General features: G+C 47.5%; 2 long non-coding RNA genes across 3 annotated transcripts in view; one reads left to right on the top strand and one right to left on the bottom strand.

Moving 5' to 3' along the window:
* The window catches only part of LOC137564366 (uncharacterized), a 128,959-nt gene that overhangs the window by 10,117 nt on the left and 93,718 nt on the right, over nt 1-25,124 (top strand). For both annotated transcript variants that reach the window (XR_011030587.1, XR_011030586.1), the window contains exon 2: nt 12,372-12,524. This is a non-coding gene — a long non-coding RNA (uncharacterized lncRNA). The remainder of the gene's footprint in view (nt 1-12,371; nt 12,525-25,124) is intronic.
* LOC137564368 (uncharacterized) lies at nt 16,598-24,714 on the bottom strand. The gene is made up of 4 exons (XR_011030588.1): nt 24,640-24,714; nt 23,090-23,121; nt 19,885-19,981; nt 16,598-16,653 (listed from the first exon to the last, which is right to left on the bottom strand). It is a non-coding gene; the product is annotated as an uncharacterized lncRNA (long non-coding RNA).

The following is a 25,124-nucleotide window of genomic DNA, read 5'->3' as shown; positions in this document are numbered from 1 at the left end:
AGGACGTGGTTGACTATTTAACACAGAATACCTCATCTTCCGCAACCACCAGCGCTACTACAAGCACCGCATCCGCTGCATTTGACACTTCGCAGGAGTTATTTGGTGGGGAATTCACTGATTCACAGCCATTATTGTTACAACAAGATGAAGGCGCTAAGCAAGTTACACCACCTCACATGTCTGAGTTAGGCGACACTATGGACGTAACGTGTGAAGGGGAGGATGATGAAGTACCTGCTGTTGGTGCAGTTTATGAGGTGTCTAATGCAAGTGAAGCTGGGGAGGATGATTATGATGATGCTGATTATGATGATATGGATCTCACGTGGGTTCCCAATAGAGGGATGAACAGGGGGACAGTTCAGAGGGGGAGCCAGTGAGGAGTAGGAGGAGATGGGTTCCTAAAAGAAGCACGGGAGCTCGTCATCAGAAACAGCTGGTGGCAGTGTCCAGCACCATGTATTGTCACCTATGGACAGCCAGCCAACATGCCCTTCAACGTCAGCTGCTGGCGCCACCATAGTGCATAGTGCACCATAGTGCCCACACCCCAGGGCTCAGCGGTGCGGAAATTTTTTCTGTTTATCTGCCTCAGATCAGAGCAATGCCATCTGTTCTATCTGCCACCAAAAATTGAGCCGTGAAAAGGCCAACACCCACGTAAGGACAACTGCCTTACGAAGGCACATGCAGAAAAGTCACAAACTGCAATGGTAAGACCACCTGAGGAAAAGCAGCACACAAAAGCAAAGCCACCCTCTTTCTCCTCTTCCTCTTTCAGGTGCATCATCTTCAGCCGCTTTATCCCTTGCACCTTCACAATCACAGCCACCCTCCTCCACTCCGCCTCTCACCTTGAGCGGTTCCTGCTCCTCTGCCCACAGCAGCAACCAGGTGTCCGTGAGTAGAGATGGCCCAAACCTCCGATTTTAGGTTCGCGAACTTCCGCAAAGGTTCGCGAACTTGCGAACTTTTGCGAACCGCAATAGACTTCAATGGGGAGGCGAACTTTGAAAACTAGGAACATTTATGATGGCCAGAAAAGTGATGGAAAAGATGTTTCAAGGGGTCTAACACCTGGAGGGGGGCATGGCGGAGTGGGATACATGCCAAAAATCCACCCAAAAATCAGGATTTGACGCACAGCAGCGTTTTAAGGGCAGAAATCACATTGCATGCTAAATTGGAGGCCTAAAGTGCTTTAAAACATCTTGCTGTGATGTGTATGCATCAATCAGAGAGTGTAATTAGTGTACTGCTTCACACTGACAGACTAAACTCACTGTGTAATGCAATGCAAACAGCTGTTTGTGTAGTGGCGGCCATGCTGGACTGGTGCACACCATGGCCAGAGTGCATGCGATAGCGTTTTTTCAAGTCCATATGATCGCCGGGCTGAGGTAGCTCAATGACAGAACAACAGTACAGTGAAGTACAGTGACTGTTGGTATTAAATATCACACTGCGTGCGCTTACGTAGGTAGGTGGGTGCACTGAACAACAAGTAGGTATATGCAGTGCTGCTGGGTATTACAGATGTGCACCTGTCACACACACGTACCGTGAACAGGTGCAATGACTGGTGGTGTTAACAACGCGTGCGCTCCTGTAGGTAGGTAGGTAGGTGCACTGAACAGTGAACAGGTGCAGTGATTGGGATTACAAATGTGCAGCTGTCACACACACAGGTAGTCACTCACTGAATATGCTGGGCCTGGCAGTGGCACAGTAGGAATTACCATCAAGGGGCCAAAGGCCAGCTGCGACTGACTGACAGGGCTGTATATGCAAGTGGGCCACACAAAAAAAAAAAAAAAAATTAGATCACAAGAACAAGATTAGCTCTCAAAAGAGCTGTTGTGGGGTGCTTTTTTTAGCAATAAGAATCAGCAATGAGCAAGCTAAGAAGCCTATAAGAGCCTAACTAAGCTTTCCCTATGAGAGTCTGACTGCAGAAGCAGCAGCACCTGTCCCTTCACTAATTACTGCAGGCACACGAGTGAGTGAAAAGCCTGACTCTGCCTGCCTTTTATAAGGGGGGGCTCCATGAGGGAGTGTAGCCTAATTGGCTACAATGTGCCTGCTGACTGTGATGTAGAGGGTCAAAGTTGACCCTAATGATGCACTATGGGGCGAATCAAAGTTCCGGAAAAGTTTTTGGTTCGCCGCGATCACGAACCACCGAAGTTCTCCGGGAACTGTTCACTGGCGGACCGTTCGGGCCATCTATGTCCGTGAGGGAAATGTTTGAGCGGAAAAAGCCAATGTCTGCCAGTCACCCCCTTGCCCGCCGTCTGACAGCTGGCTTGGGGAAACTGTTAGCTTGCCAGCTGTTACCATGCCAGCTGGTGGTCTCTGAGGCATTCCAAAAATTTGTGGCCATTGGGACACCGCAGTGGAAGATACCAGGCTGCAATTATTTCTCAAAAAAGGGGATACCCAAACTGTACCGTGAAGTTGAATGGCAAGTGGTGTCATCTCTGGCACACAGCGTTGGGTCAAGGGTCCATCTGACCACGGATGCCTGGTCTGCCAAGCACGGTCAGGGTATGTACATTATTTACACTGCCCATTAGGTCAACCTGGTGACCGCTGGCAAGCAGGGAGTACGTGGCTGTGCAGCGGACCATGTTGTTACACCTCCATGGCTGCTACATCCTCTTCACTGTCGTCCTCCTCCTTGGCTGAGTGGCAGTACAACTCTACTGGTGCTGCAATCTCCTCTCCAGCTACACTGCCCCAGCTCCCCATGGCCTATGCTGTATACCAGGTACGACGGTGTCACGCCATCTTAGACATGTCCTGCTTCAAAGCGGAGAATCACACTGGAGCAGCTCTCCTGGCTGCTCTTAACAAACAGGTGGATCAGTGGCTGACTCTGCACCAACTGGAGATCGGCAATGTGGTGTGTGACAACGGCAGCAATCTCATTTCGGCTTTGAATTTGGGAAAGTTGACACATTGACACAGAGATTTGTGTGTAAGTACCCAGGCTTACAGGACGTCCTGAAGCAGTTCAGGAAGTTGTGTGGGCATTTCAGGCGGTCTTACACGGCCATGGCAAGCTTGGGCGATATTCAGCGGAGAAAGAACTTGCCGGTGAGATGCTTGATTTGCGATAGCCCGACTCGCTGGAATTCAACCCTCCTTATGTTTAACTACCTGCTACAACAGGAGAAAGCCGTCAACCAGTATCTCTACAACTACAGTAGAAGGACACACTCTGGGGAGATGGGAATGTTCTGGCCGAAGTACTGGACACTCATGCGAAATGCCTGCAGGCTCATGCGGACGTTTGAGGAGGTGACAAACATGGTGAGTTGCAGTGAAGACGCCATCAGCGACTTGATCCCATATGCTTTCTTCCTGGAGCGTGCCGTGCGTAGAGTGGTGGATCAAGCTGTGGAGGAGCGTGAACAGGAACAGTTACAGGAACAGGAGGAAGAGTTGTGGGATCAATTCTCAGAACCAGATGTTTCCTCAACACCTGCGGCAGCACAGAGGAGGGGGGAGGAGGAGGAAGAGTCCTGTGGGGAAGAGGAGTCAGATGATGAGGAAGGTGTTTTTTTGGAGGAGGAGGAGGGGGAAGAACAACCGCAGCAGGCGTCACAGGGGGCTTGTGCTGCTCAACTTTCCCGTGGTATTGTTCGTGGCTGGGGGGAGGAGGAGAACTTACCTGACATCACTGAGGAAGAGCAAGAGGAGATGGATAGTACGTCTGCATCCAAATTTGTGCAGATGGCGGCTTTCATGCTGTCCAGCCTATTTAGGGGCCCCCGTATAAAAAAAACTCAAGGGGAATGACCTGTACTGGGTGGCCACGCTACTAGACCCTCGGTATAAGAACAAAGTGACGGAGATGTTACCAACTCACCAGAAGGCGGAAAGGATGCAGCACTTGCACAACAAGCTGGCAAGTATGCTTTACAGTGCGTTTAAGGGTGATGTCACAGCACAATAGAATAAAGGTGCCACTGCCATTAATCTTCCTCCTCCTACCATGTCCACGCAGGCAAGGACAGGAAGCTCTAGTGATCTCATGGTGATGTCGGACATGCAAACATTCTTTAGTCCAATGTCTCGCCTTACCCCTTCCGGATCCACCCTCCACCAACGCCTCGACCAGCAGGTAGCCGACTACCTAGCCTTAAGTGTGGATGTAGATACTGTGAGCAGTGATGAACCCCTGGACTACTGGGTGTGCAGGCTTGACCTGTGGCCAGAGCTGTCACAATTTGCTATCCAACTTCTGTCTTGCCCTGCCTCAAGCGTCCTGTCAGAAAGGACCTTCAGCGCAGCTGGAGGCATTGTTACTGAGAAGAGAAGTCGCCTAGGTCACAAAAGTGTTCAGTACCTCACCTTTATCAAAATGAATGAGGCATGGATCCTGGAGGGATACTGCCCGCCCGAAGACTAAATCAGTCCCCACACACAGCATCTCTGCCTGCACGCCGTGTGACTGCCTGCCCCATGACTAAGTCACTCCCCACACAGCATCTCTGCCTGCAGGCCGCTTGACTGCCTTCTCCGCCACCACCAACAGGGTCCAGGACTCCAGGCGGATTCCTGAATTTTTAAGGCCGCTGCTAGCAGCGGCTGCTATAATAATTTTTCTGGTGCGTGTACATGCCTGCCTAATTCTTCTGGCTGCACTGCAGCTGCAACAACAAAACAAAAGAAATGTACATGTGTCAATTCCCCTTCATGATCATTACCTTGCCGTGGTGAAGGGGCTTGCGTATCACAATGAAGCATTGACCGCCGGCTATATGAGTGTCTCGGGGGGGGGGGGGAGGGGCACACCCAAGATAATAAGGTTGTTGCTTCATTGTGGACAGACCAGATTCGATCAGCAGGACAGTCACTATTGTTCTGTCATTGAGCTACCTCAGCCCGGCGACCATATGGGCTTGAAAACCGCCATTGCCTGCACTCTGGCCATGGTGAGCACCAGTCCAGCACGGCCGTCACTACACAAACAGTTTGCGTTGCGTTACACAGTGAGTTTGGTCTGTCAGTGTGAAGCAGTACACTAATTAAACTGCCTGATTGATGACTTCAAGCACCCAGGAGCGACACCATAGGCTCAGAGGAAGTAGTGTGCTCGGTCCTCACCCCGGTACCAAAGGGGTCACAACAATAGTTCCAGCAAAGGACCAGCACCACAGACTTAGTAGACTTAGTGCTTTATTAGTGCAGGCATGACAGCAACAACAGACGCTGTTTCGGCCTATTCGGGCCTTTTTCAAGTTGCTCAAAGGTCATCAAGTAATACAAAGTGTCACAAGTGTATATATAATACATATAATACCCTCCCACCAAACATATTGACCAACCAGGGCGGCCACCACAGCGAGGACCTGATGGGAGACTGGAAAGTCAGCAAATCGCAGACAAGAGTTTTAAATTCAAAATATAGTCCCCACGCCTCCCACCAGGGAAGCAGCGAATATACCCACCTGCAGCCAGCAGAAGTAATAGCTACCAACGGCGCATCATGCCAAAAAGCCGCCGTCTCCCTCAACGGAAGCGGAACGGAAGGACGTCATAGTCATGTGCTGAGTCACATGACCCGCACCACTGACCCACGTCAGCCAATCACATGCGTCATTATGGTCGCGTAGCAACGCGTACACTAGTGCTGGCCATGCGGAAAGCGGTGTTAATGCGGCCAAATGTGCGCCATGCAAGCAAAGTAATGCGTGCGCACATAATGACAAAGTGTAAGCCGCACCACTCACCGTACCGCAGCAAGTAAAGGGGAACTCTTCTGCTTTCCTTAATGAGGCCACCCGGATCAATCTGAAAATACAAAAGATTAAAAACAGCACGGATTAAAACCTGATATACATAAAGCAGCAAACAGATAAACAAGTATATAAATTGTAGAAACATCTATGAGGCACCTAAAATCAAATACAGAACCCCAGGTCAAGCTCTCTATTAAGCCCCGCTCTCCCCATGGCATCAAGTCGTCTAATCCACCCCGCCTCCCTTCGTAGCAACTCTTTCTGTCTATCTCCCCCTCTCCACTGTGGGGACACCCCATCAATAACCATTACCCTCAACTGAGCAACGCTGTGTCCACAAGCCACAAAATGTTCTGCCACTGCCTGTCCTGCTGTGCCGTTTCTGATGGTAGACTTGTGTGCAGAAATTCTCATCTTCAAACTCTGAGTTGTCATCCCAACATAAATGTAACTACACGGGCATTTAAGTAAATACACCACGTGATCAGAGTCACATGTATAAAGTCCTCTAACATGATAAGTAGTACCTAAGGTGGGATGTTGAAAGGTGTTACTGCGTATCACGCTATTGCACATATGGCAGGACAGACAAGGGAACATACCAGTTCTAGATGTACGTGGATTGATCGAAGGTGCGATTTTAGTGCGTAATCTGTCACGCAGCGTAGGAGCCCGGCGATACGACATAAGTGGAGGGTATCTAAACTCTGATACCCTAGGTAGGCCATCGCGTAGTATATGCCAGTGTCTGCGTAGTACATGTGCCACAGCATCACTGCAGACACTGTATGTAGAAACAAACAGGATGCGGGGCAAACCTCGATTACCCCGCCTGTGCCCCATGTCGTTCCTCTGTAAGACACTCGAGGGGTACCCTCTCGCACGGAACTTCTCAGATACCTCAGTGCGTCGCTCGACACGCTTATCTGGATCGCTCACTATACGATCAATCCTCGCAAATTGACTACCAGGAATTCCATCCTTCACAGCACCAGGGTGAAAACTCCCATAGTGAAGGGTGGAATTCCTGTCCGTCGGCTTCACATACAAGTCAGTAGACAAAGACCCATTATCGACCGTCACCAGGTCATCAAGAAAAGAAATCTGCCCGTGATCCCAATTAGCCGTCAACTTGATAGCGGGGCACTGCTGATGGACCTCCTGGATAAATTCATCCAGTGTGTGACGCGGCCCCCTCCAAATGCAGAAGATATCATCGATAAAACGCCACCAGCATAATGCATGGTGGCGAAACAGGGGACTCGAGTAGACAAAAGCCTCCTCGTACATCCCCATAAATAAATTTGCATAGGAGGGAGCCACGTTAGAACCCATAGCAGTGCCCCGCAGCTGTCCAAAGAACCGCCCACCAAATTCAAAGTAATTTTCCTTGAGTACCAGTTCAAGTAAATTGATGAGAAATTTACGTTGTACCACAGTACACTCTGAGAACAACATCAGGTACCAATCAACTGCCTCTACACCTCCATCATGAGGGATGGAGGTGTAGAGGCTTTCAACGTCCAAGGTTACCAAGGCAGCCCCCTCTTCCAAGGGTGGCAATGCCCGCAGTTTGGATAAAAACATGTTGGTATCCCTTAGATAGGAGTCCAGAGACTGTACCATGGGCTGCAAGAGTTTATCTAAGTAACATGCAAGGGGAACAAAGACCGACCCCACTCCCACCACAATAGGTCGTCCAGGAGGACAACACAAAGTTTTGTGTATTTTTGGAAGAATGTATATATGTGGCGTAGTGGGGTTGGTCTGTTGTAAATAATTGAACAACGGTTCATCAATAATATTATTAGCCAATGCATCTCTTAGCAAACCCATGATACGTCTCTGTATCTGAGGCAAAGGATCTCCCTGCAGCCTCACATATACACACTCATCAGCAAGTTGTCTCTCAATCTCTGCAACATATTGGCTACGATCCAGTACCACCACCGCTCCCCCTTTGTCGGCTGGACAAATGGTAATACTGGTATTGTCCTGTAAGGTTTTAAGGGCTAGGCTCTCCTCCCTGGACAGATTATGGGGCACACGAAAACGACCCTCCCTGAAGTCCCGTTCAATTTGTAAAAGTTCCTCAGTCACATTAGAAATATAAGTGTCAATCAATGCATGACTGGGAGGTTTAAACATGCTTGCATTGCGCAGACCAGTGTCTCTCAAACGCAACGCACCACACTCCTCATCAGGACTGTTCACATGTGAAAACTGTGGAGCTGTACTGAAGAACTGTTTCAACTTAATGTTACGGTAAAATCGATATAGGTCTTGCTGGATGAATTTATCCAGGAGGTCCATCAGCAGTGCCCCGCTATCAAGTTGACGGCTAATTGGGATCACGGGCAGATTTCTTTTCTTGATGTCCTGGTGACGGTCGATAATGGGTCTTTGTCTACTGACTTGTATGTGAAGCCGACGGACAGGAATTCCACCCTTCACTATGGGAGTTTTCACCCTGGTGCTGTGAAGGATGGAATTCCTGGTAGTCAATTTGCGAGGATTGATCGTATAGTGAGCGATCCAGATAAGCGTGTCGAGCGACGCACTGAGGTATCTGAGAAGTTCCGTGCGAGAGGGTACCCCTCGAGTGTCTTACAGAGGAACGACATGGGGCACAGGCGGGGTAATCGAGGTTTGCCCCGCATCCCGTTTGTTTCTACATACAGTGTCTGCAGTGATGCTGTAGCACATGTACTACGCAGACACTGGCATATACTACGCGATGGCCTACCTAGGGTATCAGAGTTTAGATACCCTCCACTTATGTCGTATCGCCGGGCTCCTACGCTGCATGACAGATTACGCACTAAAATCGCACCTTCGATCAATCCACGTACATCTAGAACTGGTATGTTCCCTTGTCTGTCCTGCCATATGTGCAATAGCGTGATACGCAGTAACACCTTTCAACATCCCACCTTAGGTACTACTTATCATGTTAGAGGACTTTATACATGTGACTCTGATCACGTGGTGTATTTACTTAAATGCCCGTGTAGTTACATTTATGTTGGGATGACAACTCAGAGTTTGAAGATGAGAATTTCTGCACACAAGTCTACCATCAGAAACGGCACAGCAGGACAGGCAGTGGCAGAACATTTTGTGGCTTGTGGACACAGTGTTGCTCAGTTGAGGGTAATGGTTATTGATGGGGTGTCCCCACAGTGGAGAGGGGGAGATAGACAGAAAGAGTTGCTACGAAGGGAGGCGGGGTGGATTAGACGACTTGATGCCATGGGGAGAGCGGGGCTTAATAGAGAGCTTGACCTGGGGTTCTGTATTTGATTTTAGGTGCCTCATAGATGTTTCTACAATTTATATACTTGTTTATCTGTTTGCTGCTTTATGTATATCAGGTTTTAATCCGTGCTGTTTTTAATCTTTTGTATTTTCAGATTGATCCGGGTGGCCTCATTAAGAGAAGCAGAAGAGTTCCCCTTTACTTGCTGCGGTACGGTGAGTGGTGCGGCTTACACTTTGTCATTATGTGCGCACGCATTACTTTGCTTGCATGGCGCACATTTGGCCGCATTAACACCGCTTTCCGCATGGCCAGCACTAGTGTACGCGTTGCTACGCGACCATAATGACACATGTGATTGGCTGACGTGGGTCAGTGGTGCGGGTCATGTGACTCAGCACATGACTATGACGTCCTTCCGTTCCGCTTCCGTTGAGGGAGACGGCGGCTTTTTGGCATGATGCGCCGTTGGTAGCTATTACTTCTGCTGGCTGCAGGTGGGTATATTCGCTGCTTCCCTGGTGGGAGGCGTGGGGACTATATTTTGAATTTAAAACTCTTGTCTGCGATTTGCTGACTTTCCAGTCTCCCATCAGGTCCTCGCTGTGGTGGCCGCCCTGGTTGGTCAATATGTTTGGTGGGAGGGTATTATATGTATTATATATACACTTGTGACACTTTGTATTACTTGATGACCTTTGAGCAACTTGAAAAAGGCCCGAATAGGCCGAAACAGCGTCTGTTGTTGCTGTCATGCCTGCACTAATAAAGCACTAAGAGAGCTATAAGTATATTTCGTGTGGTGCTGGTCCTTTGCTGGAACTACTGCCTGATTGATGTATACACATGAAAGTTGTTTTAAAGCACTTTAGGCCTCCAATTTAGCAATAAAAAAGGTGATTTCTGCCCTTAAACCCTGCTGTGCGTAAAATCCGGATTTTCCCCCAGGGCTTTTGGCATCTATTTCACTCCGCCATGCCCCCCTTCAGGTGTTAGACCCTTTGAAACATCTTTTCCACCACTTTTCCGGCCAGCATAAATGTTTCTAGTTTTCAAAGTTCGCATCCTCTTTGAAGTCTATTGCGGTTCGCAAAAATTTGTGCGAACCGAACTTTTGCGGAAGTTCGCATTCGAACCATCTCTAGTCAAAGTCCTCCAATCACAGTTCAGTATGCAAATTGGTGGGATGGTTGTCAAAGCCATCCAATCACAGTACCGTCATATGTACTGATAAGTAAATGTTGTAAACAGGGACACATTTCAGTAAAAGCCCAGGCCTAGGGCAGCAACTAAGCGAGGTGACTGAACATGGAGAAGGGATTGCTGCATGTGGAAGAGGAGGCTGCAAATAGAAAAAGGAAGATGCAAATGGTATTAACTTATGAAAGAGGGTAGATGTATATGGATGAGGGGGGCTGCTTTTCGAGGCTGCTTTTCCTTGTGGAAGAGGGGACTACATGTGGAATGGGAGAAGGGCTGCTGTACATGGTGTTACACATAGAAGAGTGGGCTGCTATACATGGATGTTACACATGGAAGACGGGGCTGCACATGGAATGGGAGGGGGGTTGCTGTACATGGATGATACACATGGCAGAGGGGCCGCTCATGAAATGGGAGGGGGGCTGCTGTATGTGGATGTGACATATAGAATGGGAGGGGACTGCTGTATATGGATGTTACACCTGGAAGTGGAGGCTGCACATGGAATGGGAAGAGGTCTGTTACCTAATGGACATATTTATAAAAAACTGTTGTTGCTAATTCCAACAACTGTACATGAATGTTACACAAGGAATGGGAGAGGACTGCTGTACATGAATGTTATACACAGAAGAGGGAGCTGCACACAGAATGGGAGGTGGGCTAATCACTTTCAGCATAGGTAGAAGGTGGGTGTGGTCAGGTGTTCTGTGCTGAAGGAGGAGCTTACTTCTACGCATCTAATTCATCTTTCTTCTTGTTCTTCCTCTGCTGCTTCTCTCTGTCAAGCTCCTCATTGACTGCCAATTACCCAGAGGATCCAGTTCAAACTCTTAACCCTAACCTACAAAGCCCCCCACCAGGGCCGGTCCTAGACTTTTTGCCGCCTGAGGCAAATTTTGAAGAAATTATTGCTGCCGCCCCCGTACACTGGCGCCCCATCATGCTCCTGTCACTTGGAGAGTTCTGCACTTGCAGAGCAGTACTGCGCAGGTGCAGACGGCTCCCAGCCGCGGAGCATGATAGGGAAGCGTGCGCAGCCAGACTGCGCCTGTGCCAATAGGTGGAATTACCGGGCTGCCTTACAGACAATCCAGGCAGCCTGGGAAGATGACGAGGGACTGATCAGCCTGAAGGGGGCTGGAGGAAGCCCCAGGTATGTATCATTTTTCCTTTTAGGAGGTTTCAGGTACACTTTAAGGCCCAGTGCACACCAAAAACCTCTAGCAGATCCGCAAAACGCTGGAGGGTTTTGAAGCAGATTTCAGAGCGATTCTAGGCATCATGTTTAGAGAGGTTTTCTAAACATGCCTAGCGTTTTTTGGAGCGTTTTTGTGTAGCAGATTTCATGTTACTGTAAAGCTGTTACTGAACAGCTACTGTAACAAAAACCGCTCTGATCTAGCGTTTTCAAGAGCGGTTTGAGCTTTTCCTATACTTTACATTGAGGCAGAAACGCATTTGCAAACCGCAAAAATGCTGCAGGAGCCACGTTTGCAGTTTGCTTAAAACCACAAACCACTGGTGTGCATCATCCCATTGAGATACATTAGCCAAGCGTTTTCAAGAGGCGGCAGCGGTTTTGAAAACGCTACCAAAAACGCTCAGTGTGCACCAGGCCTAAAGCTACATTCCGTAATTCAGCAAAATGGGTCTGAGCTGCCCCAATAATACAAACTAAGATAGCATTACTAAATAACCTTAAAGATGCAGAGTGGGTGGAGCATGTAATGCTTATTCTCCTTCCAGCTATATCATTAGTATTGCTAAGGCTAAAGGTAGGTGGCAACAGTGGTAGCGGGCATGTCCCAGACTGCTGGATTGTAGAACCTTTCTTGTCAGTCTGGGACTAAGAAGAAGAGGAGAAGCTTGGTCATGTGACTGCTTCTCTGCTTCACAAGGTAATTAGTTGATATGTGAGGTCTACAGCATAATCCCATTTTCTCAGATTAATGACTTTCAGTCTTAAAGTAACAGCAAGAAGTTTTGAATCAAATTCTATTTTAACTGAAACCATAACTAAAAATATTTTTCTAATTAGATGTAAACAAAAATGTTTTTTTCATTTATTTTTTAAATCAGCCATGGATAGCCAAATGGATAGTAAGCTCAACTTTTACTTCCTAGCAACAATGGCGGCTGTTTTCTTTTTGCAGTATGGACTGCTTAGTAATCATCTGCATAGAGAAGGTGATACGGTTTCTCCATTCTACATCTGGGCTAATCCAGCAGACATTTACCCTCTCTTCTGACTGCCTCTATAAGGAATGCCGTGGAATGGATGTGTTTTGTGTGCTGAAGAAAACAAGGTAAGCAAGTTAAATGTATATTTGCCATTAATCTGTGCAATGTGCAGAGCTGAGCGGAAGGCGTTGCTTGTTCAATGGGGGAGGGGGGTCACAGTGATATACCACTAAATTTTTTATATTGAAAGCAATGCCAAGGTAAAAAAATATACTTACCTAAGAAGGGGGGAGCCTCTGGATCCTGCAGAGGCTTCCTACTTCCTCCTCCAAACCACCACTGCTGCTCAGGACCCTCCTGAAGATTTGTGCGCGAGGATCCAGAGCATGTTTGTTTCTAGGAGCGGGCAGAATAGGATGCCCCCCTGGTGCAGCCAAGATAGGAGCAGGGGGAGGGGATGCAGCAGTAGTGGGCGCTTGCAGAGTGGCAGCAGGGGCGTAACTCACCTCTCCAAGATCCATATGTGCTGCCCGCATCTCCCTTCCTGCTCTTCAGCTTCCTGTCTCACTGGTAATAGCATGACCACAGGTGGCGCTGTTACCAGTGAGACGCGAAACCGAGAAGCTGGAAGGAGGTGCGGGTGGCGCATATGGATCTTGGAGAGGTGAGTTGTGCTCCTGCTGCCACTCTGCAAGCACCTCCCTCCACTGCAATCTGGCTACAAGGGGTGGGGGGGGGGGCTTTATGGCTAAAGGGGGGGCTATTTGTCTAAATGGGGTGCTCTCAGGCTAAGTGGTGCCTCCCCTGGCTACTTAAAGGGGGTGATCTCTGGCTAGATGGGGGGGTCTCTAACTACATGGGGGGGCTATGACTCCCTACCTAGACCAGGGGTGCTCTGGCTAAAGGGGGGGGGGGCTCTCTGGCTACCTAAATGTGGGTAGGCTCTCTAATTAAATGGGGGTCTCCCTGAGTAAAAGGGGGCACTCTGGGTATGGGGCATCTCTGGCTAAACTGGGGCTCTTTGACTACATGGGGAGCTCTCTGGCTACCTTAGCGAGGTCCCGGGGGAGAGGGGCTCACCTGGGGGACATTTCAAGAAGCCAAAATTAAAGCACACCTGAACTGAGAGGGATATGAAGGCTGCCATATTTATTTCCAATAAACCACTTATAAAGTAGATGATTGAGATTCTGGACATCGACGGCTTCCTGTACTGCAGACTATTCATTCCATAGGTTGCATGGAATGTGACACTGACTGCCTGAACTCATCTGGTCATGTGATACAAATTTTTATACAGGATTTTTAACCACAAGTATCATTTGACACAGAAAGGTCACATCTGTGTTCTAGGATTATTAAAGTATTAGATGGTATTGTAAGATCTGTGTGTTGAGACGGGCCTTAAAGTGGATCTGATCTCTTGTACAGAACAGAAGGAAAACAGAGAGTTTAGCCTGTCTAATTCCCCCTCATCTGTGACTAATCACAGCTGTAATTTGTTCCCTCAGCTGTGTCAGCTCAGGGATCTCCTCTGCCTCGGCAGAGAGCTAATTGGTAAACACAAGATGCTAACAATACAGTATGTCTACTTCCATGAAAGCAGGAAGTAGACGATTTGCAGATTTCATTGCGCAAGTTCTGTAAACTGTAAGGGCTTGTTCACACTGCAGGCGTTTTTGTTTTGTTTTTTTACACACGGGCGATTTTTAATATCGCCCACCAAACGCGTTTGCAATGAATGTCTATGAGAAGGTTCATATCAGCGCGGGTCGTGCGCTGACCGTTCAGTAAAGCGGTGCGTGGACCATTTTTTAAGCAATTCCGCCTCAATGGAAAGTATAGGAGAAGCGCAAAATGCTCACAAAATTTGCGATTGTGTTCACGTTTTTAAGAATAAATACATTGTATTTATTCTTTTCTGGGTCAAAGAGTTCACATACTGACTTGCGGCAGGGAGTGAATTACAAAACCGCTCTGAAAAAGCGCTTAGAAAACCGCTAAGCACAAAAACAAATCGCCCACCCAAGCGCCGGGAATCGAAAAAAAACCGCCTCAAAAACAGCCCAACGCGGACGGAGGCGCGAGCCGAACGCAATGTGAACAAGGCCTAACAAAGAACATTTTCTTTTGGCCTCTTTCACACCAAGACGTTGTGTTTTAGGGGACGTTAAGGTCGCATAACGTGCCCCTAACACAACGCATGGTGGTGTTGAAGTTGGACGTCAGATTGAGCTGCATTATGGGCTCTTGGTGCGGTTTTCTTTCTATACTGGGAAGTCCGGATCTTTTCAATGATTCTGATGATTCGAATCGGATCATTAAAAAGATCCGAAAATTTGAACCAAATCTTTTAATCATTTTACTAGGGAAGCAGGGGTGCAGCAGAGTGAGAGGTGCAGGAGAATGAAGGCACATTGAGGGTGCTATTGGGGAAGGGAGAGATGCAGCAGGAAGATTGTGCTTGTGCACAGAAGCTGCAGTTCCTGTTTCTTCCAGACATCCACTGTGAACCAAATCATTCATTGTAATGATCCGGATAAATCGATCAAAAATGATCCGGATCAGTTCATGATCTGGACAACACTACAGTGCAGTGAATATTAATTAGCCATGTGGCTAGACACAAGGACTCTCCCCTCCTCCTCTCCTGACATACATTACTGAGCATGTGCAAGCAGTCTAACGCAGCCACATAGGAGTATAACGCACAGCATGCAGCACTTTCTAAATATTGCTACACGTTACACACAACGTAACGTGTGCACTGTGAATGTCGCACAGACTTTGTATTGCTGTGCGTTAGTCTGCGTTGGAACATATTCTAACGTGCAACTTTAACGTCGCACTGTGAAAGAGGCCTTAAAGGGAAGGTTCAGGGAAACGTTTAAAAAAATAAAAATCCATATCCACTTACCTGGGGCTTCCTCCAGCCCGTGGCAGGCAGGAGGTGCCCTCGCCGCCGCTCCAGAGGCTTCCGGTCGTCTTCGGTGGCCGACCCGACCTGGCCAGGCCGGCTGCCAGGTCGGGCTCTTCTGCGCTCCAAGGACGGGCTCTTCTGCGTCCCACGCGGGCGCGCTGACGTCATCGGACGTCCTCCGGGCTGTACTGTGCAGGTGCAGTAGTTCTGCGCCTGCGCAGTACAGCCCGGAGGACGTCCGATGACGTCAGCGCGCCCGCGTGGGACGCAGAAGAGCCCGTCCTTGGAGCGCAGAAGAGCCCGACCTGGCAGCCGGCCTGGCCAGGTCGGGTCGGCCACCGAAGACGACCGGAAGCCTCTGGAGCGGCGGCGAGGGCACCTCCTGCCTGCCACGGGCTGGAGGAAGCCCCAGGTAAGTGGATATGGATTTTTATTTTTTTAAACGTTTCCCTGAACCTTCCCTTTAAGGCTACTTTCACACCAAGACGTTGCGTTTTAGGGGAAGTTATGGTCACATAACGTGCCCCTAACGCAACGCATGGTGCTGTTGAAGTTGGACGTCAGATTGAGCTGCGTTATGAGGCTCTCAAAGCAGCAGCTCCAGGTTAGTAATAGGAAGTCCGGATCTTTTTAAGGATTCTGATCATTTGAATCGGATCATTGAAAAGATCCGGATCTTTGAACCAAATCATTTGAATCATTTTACTAGGGAAGCAGACTGGGGGTGAAATGACTAGCAGGACAGGACTTTCCCTGCACTGTACATTCTGTATGTTCCTGTTTCTTCCAGACAGACATCCACTGTGAACCGAATCTTTCATTGTGATGATCCGGATGATTCGACTCACAAAAAAGATCCGGATCAAATGAACTATTCGTTCATGATCCGGACAACACTACAGTCCCACCAGGAGTCATCACAGTGCAGTGAATATTAATTAGCCATGTGGCTGGCTGCAGAGGAGGAGGGGAGACCTCCTCCTCCAACATTACTGAGCATGTGCAAACAGTCTAACATGCCTTAGCCAAGTATAACCTACAGCATGCAGCACTTTGTTTAAACGTGCTGCGTTACTATGTAAGGCAACTTGTGCACTGTGAACATCACAATTGATTTTACTGTGCTGTGAGTTAGGCTGCGTTACTGGCTGCTGTAACGTGGGACTTTAACGTCCCACTGTGAAACCAGCCTAAATGTTATTATGTTGTTGTTTATGTTTTGGAGCAGAGAGGAATTTCTGAGTTCAAATCCACTTTAATAAGTGTTGAGGAGTAATGGTAGAATCTTCCCAAATTATCTTTAATTTCTGTTTAACTCGACTGCAAGGAGCAACCTGCAACAATCAGATGTTTTTAAAGAATTAATAAAAAATACTGTAGTACTGTAAAAGAGAAAAAAAGATTTTCAACAATATATTAGCAATCAACAAAAAATTATCTTAACATGCAAATTTTAACTGCATCAGGAAGAAATAGAAATTAAGCCAACCCAAGCCTGCAGCTCCGTAAAGGGTGATGGGTATTATTATAATTAACCTCTTCTGGACCGTGGTAATTGAAATCTACGCCCTGTTTATGGCTGCTTATTCCTGTGAGCCATTCTCATTGGTCCCTAAAGGAGTCATCAGGGGAAAATGTATAAAATAAGTGGTACTTACCGGGGGCTTCCTCCAGCCCCAAGCTCCCAGCATGTCCCTCGCCACAGCTCTCCCCGCAGCCGTTCGCCGCAGCTTCATCCCGATCCCCGGCGATGACGTCAGAGCGACCTCCAGGTCGGCCTGTACTGCGCCTGCGCGAGCGGAGCTGTCAATCACCGCCACGTGGGCCGAAGTGGACTCCTCCCTCCTCCCACCTCCCTCCTCCCTTCTCCCACCTCCCTCCTCCCACCTCCCTCCTCCCACCTCCCTCCAGTAGCAGTGTTAGGAAAAGAGAGAGATATGAATCTACCTGGCTATCTGGGGTTCTCTTTGGACAACTGTTGAACACAAAAGAGAAGGCCATGTCTGGCTACATATCTGTAAGCAGTGGCTGCATGGTGTAACATGGTGTAACAGGAGACCAGAGTTTAAATCTCAGCTCTGTCTGTTCAGTAAGCCAGCACCTATTCAGTAAGAGACCTTAGGCAAGTCTTCCTAGCACTGCTACTGCCTATAGAGCATGCCCTAGTGGCTGCAGCTCTGGTGCTTTGAGTCCGCCAGGAGAAAAGTGTGATATAAATGTTATTTGTCTTGTCTACTTTTTCTCTTGTATTGAGCATAAATGGTAATTTTTAGGCCAGCTTCAGTTGGTACAGTGGTTAGGGTGCATGCCCACCACACAGTGAGACCCAGGTTCAAATCCCAGCCAATGTGAGTTGGCTTTTATGCTACAAATCCTTAAAGGGAACCTAAACGGAGAAGGATATGGATTTTTCCTTTTAAAATAATACCAGTTGCCTGAATCGCCTGCTGATCCTGTATCTCTAATACTTTTAGCCACAGCCCCTGAACAAGCATGCAGATCAGGTGCTCTGACTGAAGTCAGACTGGATTAGCTGCATGCTTGTTTCAGGGTGTGATTCAGCCACTATTGCAGTCACAAAGATCAGCTGGACTGCCAGGCAACTGGTATTGTTTACAGGAAACATCCATATCACTCTCAGTTAAGGTTCCCTGTAAGCAACCTGTTTCTATTGCATTGAGCATAAATGGTAAATTTTAGGCCAGCTTCACTTACTACTGTAGTGGTACAGTGGTTAGGGTGGCTTGGCCACCACACAGTGAGAGCTGGGTTCGATTCCCAGCCATGGTATGATGTATACTGGTTTTTAAAATAGTATAATTCCCTGGCAGAAGAGACCCTCCTCCCTCCGGCAGGAGGGAGGAGACGACCCACAAGAGGCTAATTAAAATCTCCCTAGCAGAGTGTGTAGCAGCTGTCCCATAACTAATTAGTGTAGGCAGACAACTGAGTCAAATGGTATAAGGACCTTGCTTGGAGGAGGGAGGGTGGGCGGACCCCCAGCAGTGAGAGAAGTGTGTTTGGCAATAATATGTCTGCTGACAGTGATATGGAGGGTCAAAGGTTTGCTCAATAGAGCATTATGGGGCGAATCGAACTTCCGAAAAAGTTCGCCTGATGCAGGCGAACGCGAACCCCCAAAGTTCGCCTGGAACCGTTCACGACATCTCTAGTGAACGCCTGCCAATACGAACCTCCAAGCCACCGCAATGTCGGGGGCTCCCTGTACTGACCCCATGCAGAGGAGGACACAGAGGGACAAACTTAGGAGACGGGGACACAAAGCGGTAAAGAGGAGGACACAACGAGGACAGAGACTGACACATGGGGGACACAAGGGGGACAGAGAGGGAGACACAATGGGGCATAGAGGAGGACACAAGGGGGACGCAAAGGGGCATAGAGGAGGACACAAGGGGGGCACAAAGTGGCATATAGAAGGACACAAGGAGGACAGATGCGGACACATGGGGGACACAAGGGGGACACAGGGAGACACAAGAAGTATAAGGGGGCATGAGTTACAAAAGGGGCATAATCCACAAGATGCCCCATCACCATGGATGCACCAGGTTTAGGCCCCGTTCACACTTGCGTTTTGCCATGCAAACGGATGGTTCCGATCCGGATCCGGTCCGTTTGCATCAGGCATGCATCAGGCTGCCATCCGGATCAGTGGTCAAAAAATAGCGAAATTTAAATAAAAAAATGTTGGGGTCAGCAGAAGGTGCACCTGGTGCACCTGTAGAATCAGGTTCCTCCGCTGTAGGCCTCACCTCCACCTCCGACATTCTGCCAAACAGCTCCAGCATGTCTGTCACTGCTGCTCCACTCCAGACATGCTTGGCCCATGTGTCCCCATCTGAAATGGTCGCTTGGATACTCATAGGAAGTGGGGTAGAACGTCAGGTGTTTGTAGGCAGTGTGTTCTGTGCCTTCCGTTTCCCATTGGTTTCTGTGTTCCGGATGGTGCTGTCAGGGTCAGGTCCGGCTCCGGTCCGGGTGCGTGGGCCGGAGAGCCGGACCCAAAAAATAGCGCATGTTGGAAAAGTGTCCGGAGTCCGGATCTAGTCCAGCTCCGTACTGTACGGAACGGACACGTGTGAACGTCCGCATAGCCTTTGCATTGCTATGCGGAACGTACCCTCCGTTTGGTACAGTATACGGTCCGGATCCGGCCCGGCGAATCCGGACAGGGAACCCTAATGTGAACAGGGCCTAAGTATATATATTTTTTTTCTGTTTTTTGTCCTCTAAACCTAGGTGCGTCTTATGGTCAGGAGCGTCTTATAGTCTGAAAAATACGGTAAATGCCTTTAGCTGTTCTCTTATGCTGGGGATACAGAATGAGTTTTTTGGCACTTTTACTGGCCAACCGATTTTCCAATCGATTTCCATTCACTTCTATGAGAAAATTGATCAGAAAAACTATAGAAATCAGATTGGACCTGAAGGACATTATCTGTCGAGCCATCTATCTGCCAAAAAAAACCATGGTATATTCCCAGAATTATACATCTGGACATGAGAGGTGAATTTAGGAGACTGAAAGGAACAAGACTTACATTTGAACAGCAGCAGAGCCACAGGGGGGAACAAGAACACAATTATTCCTCGAATCGTATTTGCAACGGGCCCGATATTCGCCCACTCGGTTACATTCTGCACTTGAATGAAATTGACATAGACAAAATACAGAGAAAACAATTATTTAAAGCTCATCACTGATCATAGAAACAGGATAGCATTGAGTTACATGACGCTAATAGCTATAAATATTTATTTTCATAAATAAAATTCTGTGCCATTTGCTGCTGCCTGACACCTATTTCTGTCTTTACCCATTTTGAATTGTCAAGTCAGAGAGAGGCACTTCCGGTTTCACCTCCTGAGTGTTTTCTCTATATAACTATGCCTGCTTTTTATCTGCTGTGTCTGAAATCAATCATTTGAGCTATAAGGATAGCTGAACTGATACATGATGATGAGATAAACATACAGTGGCTTGCAAAATTATTCGGCCCCCTTGAAGTTTTTCACATTTTGTCACATTACTGCCACAAACATGCATCAATTTTATTGGAATTCCACATGAAAGACCAATACAAAGTGGTGTACATGTGAGAAGTGGAACGGAAATCATACACGATTCCAAACATTTTTTACAAATCAATAAGTGCAAAGTGGGGTGTGCATAATTATTCAGCCCCTGAGTCAATACTTTGTAGAACCACCTTTTGCTGCAATTACAGCTGCCAGTCTTTTAGGGTATGTCTCTACCAGCTTTGCACATCTAGTGACTGAAATCCTTGCCCATTCTTCTTTGCAAAACAGCTCCAGCTCAGTCAGATTAGATGGACAGCGTTTGTGAGCAGCAGTTTTCAGATCTTGCCACAGATTCTCAATTGGATTTAGATCTGGACTTTGACTGGGCCATTCTAACACATGGATATGTTTTGTTTTAAACCATTCCATTGTTGCCCTGGCTTTATGTGTAGGGTCGTTGTCCTGCTGGAAGGTGAACCTCCACCCCAGTCTCAAGTCTTTTGCAGACTCCAAGAGGTTTTCTTCCAAGATTGCCCTGTATTTGGATCCATACATCTTCCCATCAACTCTGACCAGCTTCCCTGTCCCTGCTGAAGAGAAGCACCCCCAGAGCATGATGCTGCCACCACCATATTTGACAGGGGGGATGGTGTGTTCTGAGTGATGTGCAGTGTTAGTTTACCGTCACACATAGCGTTTTGCATTTTGGTCTTATCTGACCAGAGCATCTTCTTCCACATGTTTGCTGTGTCCCCCACATGGCTTGTGGCAAACTGCAAACGGGATTTCCTATGCTTTTCTGTTCACAATGGCTTTCTTCCTGCTACTCTTCCATAAAGGCCAACTTTGTGCAGTGCACGGCTAATAGTTATCCTATGGACAGATTCCCCCACCTGAGCTGTAGATCTCTGCAGCTTGTCCAGAGTCACCATGGGCCTCTTGTCGGCATTTCTGATCAGCGTTCTTCTTGTTTGGCCTGTGAGTTTAGGTTGTCGGCCTTGTCTTGGTAGGTTTACAGTTGTGCCATACTCCTTCCATTTCTGAATGATCGCTTGAACAGTGCTCCGTGGGATGTTCAAGGCTTTGGAAATCTTTTTGTAGCCTAAGCCTGCTTTACATTTCTCGATAACTTTATCTCTGACCTGGCTGGTGTGTTCTTTGGACTTCACGGTGTTGTTGCTCCCAATATTCTCTTAGGCAACCTCTGAGGCCGTCACAGAGCAGCTGTATTTGTACTGACATTAGATTACACACAGGTGCACTCTATTTAGTCATTAGCACTCAACAGGCAATGTCTATGGGCAACTGACTGCACTCAGACCAAAGGGGGCTGAATAATTACGCACACCCCACTTTGCAGTTATTGATTTTTAAAAAATGTTTGGAATCATGTATGATTTTCGTTCCACTTCTCACGTGTACACCACTTTGTATTGGTCTTTCACATGGAATTCCAATAAAATTGATTCATGTTTGTGGCAGTAATGTGACAAAATGTGGAAAACTTCAAGGGGGCCAAATACTTTTGCAAGCCACTGTATGTATGTACAGTGCCAAGCATACATATAACTAGGCTGCGTTCCTTTTCTTCTTTCCCTTCCTGAAAGGGTTAAAGAGACTCAGAGAATACTAAAGCACTTAAACTTACCCGGGGCTTCCTCCTGCCCCATAAACATGTCTTAGTCCCACGCCGTCCTCCCACAGTCTGCCGTTCAGCCGCGGTGAGCTCCGTTACCAAGCTCTTTCGATGCCACCCAGGGTCTACTGTGCATGCGCAGACCTCTCGTGCATGCGCAGTAGACCCGGACTGACATTACTGAGCCTGGTAACGGAGCTAACCATGGCTGAACGGCAGACCGCGGGAGGATGGCGTGGGACTTAGACGTGTTTATGGGGCAGGAGGAAGCCCCGGGTAAGTATCATAACTTTAGTATTATTAGTCTCTGAGCCTCTTTAACCATTTAAGCCTTCTGGACGTAGAGGCTACATCCAGAAGGCCATATGCGCTCCCGCGGCCGATCGCTCACGTGCACTCCCGGCCGCTGCTCGATAGCCCAGGAATCAATGAATCGGGACATGGTGCCCGATCACTGATTCCTTCCCCCGTCAGAAAAAGCGACCGCTTGTCTCGGAAGCCTCGCTTTTTCTGCCTCCTATGTCCCCTAAGCGTACATGTTACGCTCTGCTCTAAAAGATACGCAACAGCATAATAACTTTTAGAGAGAAAAAAATTATTTGTCACAGCTGATACAAATCCTGCAATAAATCTGCTGTGTGTCTACTTCCTGCTTTCATGGAAGCAGACAGGCGTTAATATCCTGTGTTTACAAATTAGATGCTCTGCAGAGGCAGCCAGCTGACACAGCTGAGACATCAAATTAAAACTTGTGATTAGTCACAGATGAGGGGGAATTAGACAGGCAAAACTTTCTAAATACATTCATGATGCATTTCTCTATGTTTTTCTTCTGTCTTGTGCAAGAGTTCCGGTCCACTTTAAGTCCTGGCACTAAGACTATTTAGTCCGGCTGATCATCTTCAGCAGGGTCTGGCCAGGAACTCGAAATTGCACAGATATCAGCTAGTTGCATTTCCTGATCAACTCATGAATTGTCAGTGTGTGTGTGCTGGGGGGGTGGGGTTTGAGGGGGTGTTAGATGGCCATACTCGGCAGGAGGGGTACATGGGGGTCTGGGGTCTGAGCGTAGAAGAGAAAAGGTATACCTGTGTGTAAGAATGGTTGGAAGTCACCAGCTCTGCAAACAGAAGAAAACAAGAAACACACATAAGTTATGTCACGTTTATGATTTTGCATCTGTCCAGGGGTGTAGCAATAGGAATTGCAGAGGGGCCCTTCCTCAACTACAGTATTAGCTCTTTGTTGGTCCTGTGCTCATAATAATCACTTCTATAGATACTTTGAATAGTGAACAGTGGTAATCATTACCAAGCTATTTCCCATCCCTTTCTTGCACCTCTGACACTGTAGTTGCTATTGGCAGGTTTTGGTGCGCCGTATCAATTGTTATGTATAGAGTGCTTGAGGGGCCCCATTGTAAGACTTGCATCGGGGCCCATAGCTCCTTAGCTACGCCACTGCATCTTTCAGATTATTTATGTACTGTACATATGACTAGCGATGGTCAATAAGTTGCTAATAGTACCGGACCGGACGGTATGCAAAGTTAAAGCATCTGATTGGTGAAGCTCCAAACTGGACACGATTATTAGCATATCATTAACCCTCTCTATATATGAGACAAAGCCAAACCCTGCAATGGCCTCTCGTTTGGAGGGGCACCCCCAATATTTCCACAGGTTCTCTTGTCCATCTCTGCTTCTAATGCCTGGTACACACCAAGCAATTTCCCATCAAATAGATCCTTTCTGACAGGTCTGATCTGATTTCTAATTGTTTTTCTGATTGATTTTCCAATCACTTCTATAAGAAAATCAGAAAAACGATCGGAAATCAGATCAGACCTGTCGGAAATTAACGATTCGACCCGTTGATCTGACAGGAAATTGCATGGTGTGTACCAGGCTTAAGTTTTGCATGCTTTATGTTCAGGTCTGTACAAAATTATTTAATATTTTATTATTAATATTTGTATTATTGAAGGCCTTTATTCAATTCACTTTTTCTCCCAAGCTTTCTCCTAGGTGATATTTTCATACTTTATCTATAAAATGCTTTTTAAGCCACCAGTAAGCAAGAAAATCCCCAAAATAATTTTGAAAGTACTTTTTCATCTACCTTTTGGTACTCTTTCAATTGCAGAGTGCTGAAAAGTTACTTTATACAGAAGATCCAAAATGATCGCCTAGGAGTAGAGATGGCCCGAACCTCCAATTTTCGGTTCGCGAACCTACCGCAAAAGTTCGGTATTTGTCTTAGTACATCAAGCCCCATGTTTGTCTGTATGTATGAAAACAGGCATGTTTTATCACAAACGCTAATAGAGTTGATAGAAAAAATGTGTGCAGTGCTTCACTGCTGTCTGTTTTTATCTGCATGGGGAAACACATTCAAGTGTGCACTAGCCAATTGATTAACATTGGTTCTCAGTTTACCTGTGCAGAAAGCAGGGGAAGGACAGGGCCCTATCCAAAGTTTCGCAGGAGGGCCCAGTGATTTCTAGTTACGCCCCTGAAGGCATCCTTTTAAGAGCCATACCAGATGCAGCAAAGCTACCTCAGTAACCACCTGGCTAAAGTGCATTTAATGTACAGTCTATGATCAGTCTCCAAGGTTATAAACGAGAAACACTCACCTTCATGTACCGTCACACGTATTTCACGCCTCTGGTCATTGTCCAGTCCAGGGATGATCACTCTGCAGCAATACACTCCGGCGTCCTACTTGGTTAGATTCCTGATGGTCAGTGATACGTCACTCTCGGCTATATTCCCCAGTACCTGGTATCTCTCAGATTTTCTCTTGGTCACCATGAGACGATTTGTCCGGATGAACAGATCATTACAACTGGAGTCTGGACAGCCTCCTCGTCCCCAACATGTGGTTGTCCAGTCATCTGCAGGATATGTACAGGGTAATGTCACCGCACCTCCTGCCCATCCAGTCACATCAGCTGACACTGGAACACCTGCAAATGACAAATACTTATCGTCACATATATTTACACTGTGCATCATACAGAAGTGCCTAATCACTTTCTTACTTTGATAGATTGAGGAAAAGTTCAGAGTTTATTGTTTTTTTTTTTTACTCTTGTCCACTAACTTCCTGTTCTCTGTA

The sequence above is a fragment of the Hyperolius riggenbachi genome, chromosome 3 (genome assembly GCF_040937935.1).
Source record: "Hyperolius riggenbachi isolate aHypRig1 chromosome 3, aHypRig1.pri, whole genome shotgun sequence".
NCBI classification, from domain to species: Eukaryota; Metazoa; Chordata; class Amphibia; order Anura; family Hyperoliidae; genus Hyperolius; species Hyperolius riggenbachi.
The sequence above is the reverse complement of the archived record's forward strand: the minus strand, read 5'-3'. Positions and strand labels throughout refer to the sequence as shown.